This window comes from Mirounga angustirostris, unplaced genomic scaffold (genome assembly GCF_029215605.1).
Source record: "Mirounga angustirostris isolate CCGP_5_RB_7025 unplaced genomic scaffold, mMirAng1.0.hap1 SCAF_10, whole genome shotgun sequence".
NCBI lineage: Eukaryota > Metazoa > Chordata > Mammalia > Carnivora > Phocidae > Mirounga > Mirounga angustirostris.
Window position 1 is genome coordinate 77,793,908 of NW_026991718.1, and position 6,827 is coordinate 77,800,734.

The following is a 6,827-nucleotide window of genomic DNA, read 5'->3' on the forward strand; positions in this document are numbered from 1 at the left end:
TTTATATACGTAGACATTGCAAAACAATTAACACAATAAGTTAACATCCATCACCACACAGTTACAATTTTTTTTCTGTGATGAGAATTTTTAGATCTACTCTCAGCACCTTTTAAATATATAAGACAATATTGTTAAGTATAGACACCATGCTGTACATTAGATTCCCCAGGACTTATCTTTTTTTTTTTTAAAGATGTTATTTATTCATTTGAGACAGAGAGATATATATAGAGAGAGAGCACGAGCAGGCGGAGAGGCAGAAGCAGTCTCCCTGCTGAGCTGGGAGCCCAATGTGGGGCTCGATCCCAGGACCCTGGGATCATGACCTGAGCCGAAGGCAGACACTCAACCATGTGAGCCACCCAGGCGCCCCCAGGACTCATTTATCTTATAACTGGAAGTTTATACCTTTGACCACGTTGACTCATTTCACCCTCACCCCTCCAAAAAGCACTCTTGATGGAATGGGGACAGAAGAAATGTTGGAGTAGGCTGATTATGAATGGGTAGTAAGGAAGTGGATACTGGATACGTGTAGCAAGTTCTTGAAGAAGCTCTGCTCTAAAAGGAAGTAGGCGGGTTATGATGAGTCAGAGTTCACATCTGAGTGTCAGTGGAAGAAGGTACCAGTGGAGACGGTGAAGTAGGAGAGGGGTTAAGAATAACCAAAGGACAGGGCGCCTGAGTGGCTCAGTCATTAAGCATCTGCCTTCGGCTCAGGTCGTGATCCCAAGGTCCCGGGATCAAGCTTCACATCAGGCTCCCTGCTAAATGGGGAGCCTGCTTCTCCCTCTCCCACTCCCCCTGCTTGTGTTCCCTCTCTCGCTGTGTCTGTCAAATAAATAAATAAAATCTTTAAAAAAAAAAACCAAAGGACAAAAGTCTCAGAGCAGAAAGGAGGGAGTGAGATTCTTGAAAACCTACTCAGTAGAAAACAGGGCGAAAAAACTACCATCTCAGATTTCAGAGAAATGAAATTTAGGAAGACAGAATGTAAGCAAAGGGAAACAGTTTTGTGCGGCTATTTTTAATAACTAGGAAAATTCCTACTGGGGCTAACTCTGTACACAATTCATTCCATCTGCATAATACAAGAAAGGAACTCAGAGTGACTTCGATCAAAAGGGTAATGGTAAATGAGGAGCCACTGTGTCTTTATTGTCGCTTTTTATGGAGCCCTGCTTAGCGTCACCAAATTGTGAACACTGGATGCTTCTTATTCCAAGATGCAAGTCTTGGTAGTTTCTATTCGAACCGAAAAATGTCATTTCTGTGGAAGACTGAAAAAGATGACTACAAATTATTTGGGCTCCTCTCATCAAGAGGTCGAGTCCACTGCCCCATCCTTTATCTCTGGCCTGCCTTTGCTTGTTGCTTTGGCCCCCAGAATGTGGTGCCTCTCTTCCAAGGCTAGACCTGAACTGAGGTGCCCCAGCAGCCAACTGCCAAGAGTAGGAACAGGACCATCCTGGACCTTCCAGCTCTGCCAACCCTGGTTGAATAAAACTCGGGTGAAACTATATCAATGTTAGAAATAAATCGTTTTAAGCCGCTGATGTTTGAGGCAGTTTGTTAGGCGGCGATAGTTCACTGAAACTTTGGCTTGCTGGAGGAAGTGCCCCCATCTGGCTGAGCCGAAAGTATTTTCTTGCCAACCGCAGACGGGTAACATTCATTAGCCTGAGGGGTGTGTTCTCTGACCCACTCCTTCCTACCAGTTACCATCTCTCTACCGGGAATAGCAGCGTTTATTCCTTTAAATGCAGCTTGTCTTTTAAAACTGACTTCAGTTTCCTCAGCTTCCAGGTGGAGTTATGTGCCCTTTGACCTATGAGGAGATGCGTAAAGAGCTGGCGCAACGCCTCAAGTTCAGTGGGTGTTTGCTGGTGCTCGGGCCTGGCCGGGCCTGGGAGCTGACTGCCCTGGCTTCCCGGCGCCCTGCCCCTGGCGTCGCTCCGCGAGGGCCCCTCCGCCCCCGGCCCCGCCGGACACAGCCGCCTCTCCTACCTTCGCCCCGGGTGACCGTTAGCTCTGCGCTGTCACGCGGGGACTTCCATCTGAACGGGGGGCGCTAGGACTTTGCACACTACTATCGGAACGTGCCCCGCGTCCCCGCCTCGACTCCGGCTCGGCGCCGACTGGGCGGCTCCGAAGGCGCCTCGGGAAGCCCGAGCGCAGCGCCCGCGGGAGCGCAGGCCAGCCGCGAAGAGCGAGGCCGGAGGGCGCCCCGCCCAACCCCGGCGTGGCCCCGCCTCCTCTCGGCGTTTCCGTCTGGCGGCGCTCGCAGCCTGCAGGCCGTGGGGTCACACGCGTTCTCCTCCCGCACCGGCCCGCGCGCGGCCGTGGGCGCGACCGGAAGCCGCAGGTGGGCGAAGCTGGAAGCGGGGCTGGCGGGGCGCTGCGGCGGGCGGCCCTTTGTGGGGGGCGGGGACCCGAGACCCTGAGCCGGGCCCCGCGCGTGCACCGCCCCGGGCCGCCGCTGCCGGTGCGGTTTCGCTCGGCACTTGGGAGGACCTAACTCCTCGGTTAGGTACGGCCTAGCCCCAGTATAGGAGGGTAAAGTAAAACGTGTTGGTGCCAGCTCTGTGCGTTCCCACAGGGAGCCAAGAAGGCGAAGTAAAACAAGCACGTGGCCATCGTGAGACTCTGGGTAAGTTACGTACTGTCAAAGATGTGGCAGAGTAACTTTTAAGTGTTTAGAAGGAGCTGGGCCTACCTGGGAGGATAGATAGGATTATTTTTTGCTTTCTTTTCAGTAGTGAAGAAGCATGTTTGGCAATGCAAAGTGGTAGCAAAGTGTCCCCCTAGAACATGGATTGTTCTCTTCAGATCGCATAAAATCAGTCATTGAAAGGTGAGAGTAGTCACATGCAGAGCTGATTTAAAGAAAGAGCATTGCGCCAGGCCTTCAAGGCTGACCATATCCTGACAATTAAAGAAAGGCCATCATTCAGCCGGAGGTCTGATCTGTTACTGAAGGATTGAATAAAAGAGAGATGCATCTGTCCCAGATGAATCCAAGCCTTCTCCAGGAAAGGGAGAGTATCCTGGCTTTAACAGGATCTTTGAGAAGGTGGTTTCTCCAAGGCTCATCCCATCAGACATTGAAGTCCCTATAACTCAGTGCTTTTGTTCAGGTTCTGTCTTCACCAGGCAAACTTATAATAAGTTGGCTTATCAGTAGTCCTACACAGAGTATTTGAACAGGCTGATCTGAACATCCAGTTGATAGCCTTCAGTTCTCTTTGTAAATTAATAAATTGGCACTTGGGTTTTTTCCAACATCCTTTTGTTTCCTCATTCTTTGTGCTATTCTTCCTCATCTTTTAGGGCTCAGTTGAAATGTTACATCCTCACAGGGGCCTTTTCGTTTATGTATTCAGGTGTCTAGAACAGTTTCTAGCACATAGTAGGTTCTCAGCCTAACTCACTGAGCTCTCTTGGTCTTTGCTCAAATGTCACCTTTTTAATGAAGCCTAGCCTGACAAGCCTATTTAGAATCACAGCGTAGTTCCTCTCACACTTAATATTTCCAATTTCCTCCTTCCCAGCTCTACTTTTTCATGTAGTCCTATTCATCTTTACTTATTTGGTTCACTGATAAATCAATCCTAAGTGCCTAGAATAATGCCTGTCATGTAGTAGATACAAGATTTGTTGAATTAATCCTTTGCTGTATTTCATTCACACTGCGTACACAATGCGTGGATGAATAGAGATATTTCTGTTTTGTGCACTAATACATAAATTGGATCAATTCTGGAACCCTAACAAGTTGCATTTTTGTCCAAAGTCAGTATCTTTCACTACTGCTAATTTATCAAAATAAATGGCACTTTAATGTGTCTTAGTTGGGGATCTTTGCACGCTTTCCTATTTAAGCGCCTGTTGGGAATATGTGTCATATGACAGGAATGGTATGAGAAGAATAGAGATGGGAAGGTAGGAACTCTATTATAGAGCATTTCAGTTTGCCAGGCATGAGTGCGTTATGCATGTTAACTCATTTAATTCTCTCAACCATTTTGTGAGGTAGGAACGTTTTATAAATGAGACAGCTGAAGCAGCCAGAGGTTAAACTACTTGCCTTAGGTTATTGAGTTAGCAAGTGGCAGAGCCAGGATTAATAGTTAAGCTCTGTAAGTGACTATAGTTAAATACTGTATTGCATATTTGAAAATTGCTAAGAAAGTAGATCTTAAAAATTCTCACCACATGGAAAAAATTTGTAACTGTGAGGTGTTGGATGTTAATTAAACTTACTGTGATAATCATTTTTCAGTATATACATACATAAATCATTATGTTGTACACTTTAATACAATGTTATATGTCAGTTATATCTCAGTAAAATGAGGGGGAAAAAACCGTAAGTTCTTAATCACTTTGCATCCTGCCACACTCTGCATATGCAGACAAGGAGGGATATATCACAAGGTCTTTGAGAATCTCCAAATCCACAGACATCGGTTAGCATATCATGGTCCACCACCCCTGTTCCTTACTGTTTCTCTTTTGGATCACAATGGAAGAGTTTCCTGTTTGCTTGTTCAAGGCTGCCTCCTTCCCTACCTGAATTGGATCCCAGCACCACCCCTTTGTCAGAGACCTTCTCCCTTCACCGGTGTTGCCCTCCCTGACTCCCAGCAGAATCTGAATGTGCTCAGTTCTCTTGCATCAATGTCTGCTACCCTCATCCGGGTCCTCATTGTCTCTAGCTTGGACAGTTGCATTAGTCTATTACCCAGTCTCCCTGCCCCTAGTCTCTCTTTCCTTTAATCCATGCTGAACACTGTCTGCAGAGGCAGTTCTGTATAATGGCTAACTTAACGCTTGTCTGCTTAAAACACTTAAATAGATCCCAGCTGTTTTTAGAAAAACTCCAAATGTTTTTTGTTTTTTTTGTTTTTGACAGAGAGAGACATAGCGAGAGCAGGAACACAAGCAGGGGGAGTGGGAGAGGGAGAAGCAGGCTTCCCGCTGAGCAGGGAGCCCGATGTGGGACTCGATCCCAGGACCCTGGGATCATGACCCGAGCCGAAGGCAGACGCTTAACGACTGAGCCACCCAGGCGCCCGAAAAACTCCAAATGTTTTAGAATTACATGAATCTGTCTCCTCCCCTTCTCTATTTCTTTACTATCTTTGCATAGTAGGCACTCCATAAATATTTGTCCAATGAAGGACTGTATCAGAGTCAGTCACACAGAGCCAAGAACAGAGTTTAAACAAAGCAATCCAGTGGGGCTACAGAAGCTTCCTAGGACAGCATAGCCATAGGTTTCAGTGGAGCTAGGAGACCAATAGTGTAACTCCATCCCTGAGGAGGGAGTTTCCAAAACAGGCCTTACTACGATGACTGTCTTTGTGTATGCCTGGAATATGCTACCCCCATCAATTTGGTAAAGACCATCATATTTTGAGACTCAATTCAAGTATCCCTCTATTAAAACCTGTCCTGACCTTTCTAGACAGAGAAAATATAAATTGGCTTAACTTTTCTGTAGTGTAATTTATCAAAATGTATCAAGAGTGATGAAAATATGAAGACTCTCTTATTTGTGCTTGTAGGACATTACTTAACTACAAAAGATTTTAGCCTAGTTTTGGACTTTAATAACCCATTTTATCCCAGTTCTTTGACCTAAAGAAAAATTATGAGCATCCTAAGAAATAGAATTGGAATAGAGTGGTTTCTTTACAAACATAACTAGTCAAAATACTTGATTACTATAGCTAGTATTCATCCTGTTGCCATCAGCACTGCTAACAAAAATAACGTAAAGTGTCCAAACATAATGAAATTGTCTGTAGCCTTTCCGTATAACCCTGCTACTCTGCCTCTTCCCCTAACCTCAGGCTTAATTATTTAACCTAATTAAATATTGATCTAAATGAAAGAATTATACTACTGGTAAATCAAGTCTAAAAGTCAAATAGGAATTATTTTTTTAAGTATTTTAAGGACATAATTAAAGCTTTCCACAGAGATATTCATGAATACATTGTTGATAACACTGAAAAACTAGAAACCACCTAAAATTACAAACTAAGACACTAAAATTACAAACTAAGAGTAAACAGTGGTATATCTGACAATGAAATATTATACATTAAAGCTGATGTAAAAATAGATTTAACATTGAATGAAATAACAGTATGGTTCCAATTTGGAGTGGGGGAGGGATGTGTGTTTACACATGCACAGAAAAAAACAGGTACACACCAAAGTGTGAATTTTGGTTATCTCCAGGGGGTGGTATTATGGATTCTTTTATTTTGCTCTTTTTACGTATATGTATTTTCTCATTTTTTTAAATGAACATGTATTACCTGTGAATTCAAGATAATTTGCTTGGCTTTGAGATATATTAAATAATGAATTTACAGATTTATTGTTTGAAAAATCCGTACCCTTAGTCCGTTTCAACTGAAATTATTTGAGGTTTGTCTTTATTTCCATTGAGTATTCTGTTACAGAGTTGCTAAAGACTAAGGATAAAGCTGGACAAGAAGCAACTGGATACTTGGAAAAGTTGACCTAAAATAACCAAGAATCAATAGCTAGAAAGTAAAATTTAACTTTCTTTTTCCCAATTAATTAGTCTTCCATTTTTATTTATTTTTTTTAAAGATTTTATTTATTTATTTGACAGACAGAGAGAGAGAGAACAAGCAGGGGGAGCGGCAGAAGGAGAGGGAGAAGCAGACTCCCCGCTGAGCAGGGAGCCCAATGCGGGGCTCGATCCCAGGACCCTGGGATCATGACCTGAGCCAAAGGCAGATGCTTAACCAACTGAGCCACCCGGGCGCCCCAGTCTTCTA

General features: G+C 44.3%; 2 protein-coding genes across 3 annotated transcripts in view; one reads left to right on the forward strand and one right to left on the reverse strand.

Moving 5' to 3' along the window:
* Positions 1-2,141, reverse strand: part of TSGA10 (testis specific 10) — a 183,809-nt gene extending 181,668 nt beyond the window's left edge. Inside the window, exon 1 of the mRNA XM_064572597.1 lies at positions 2,011-2,141. The gene's annotated coding sequence lies outside the window, so the exon portion shown is untranslated. The remainder of the gene's footprint in view (positions 1-2,010) is intronic.
* A 139-nt stretch (positions 2,142-2,280) lies between these two features.
* Positions 2,281-6,827, forward strand: part of MRPL30 (mitochondrial ribosomal protein L30) — a 33,303-nt gene continuing 28,756 nt past the window's right edge. Inside the window, exons 1-2 of one of the 2 annotated variants that reach the window (XM_045885158.3) lie at positions 2,281-2,368; positions 2,603-2,653. The gene's annotated coding sequence lies outside the window, so the exon portion shown is untranslated. The remainder of the gene's footprint in view (positions 2,369-2,602; positions 2,654-6,827) is intronic. The other variant, XM_064572599.1, reaches the window with a different exon arrangement.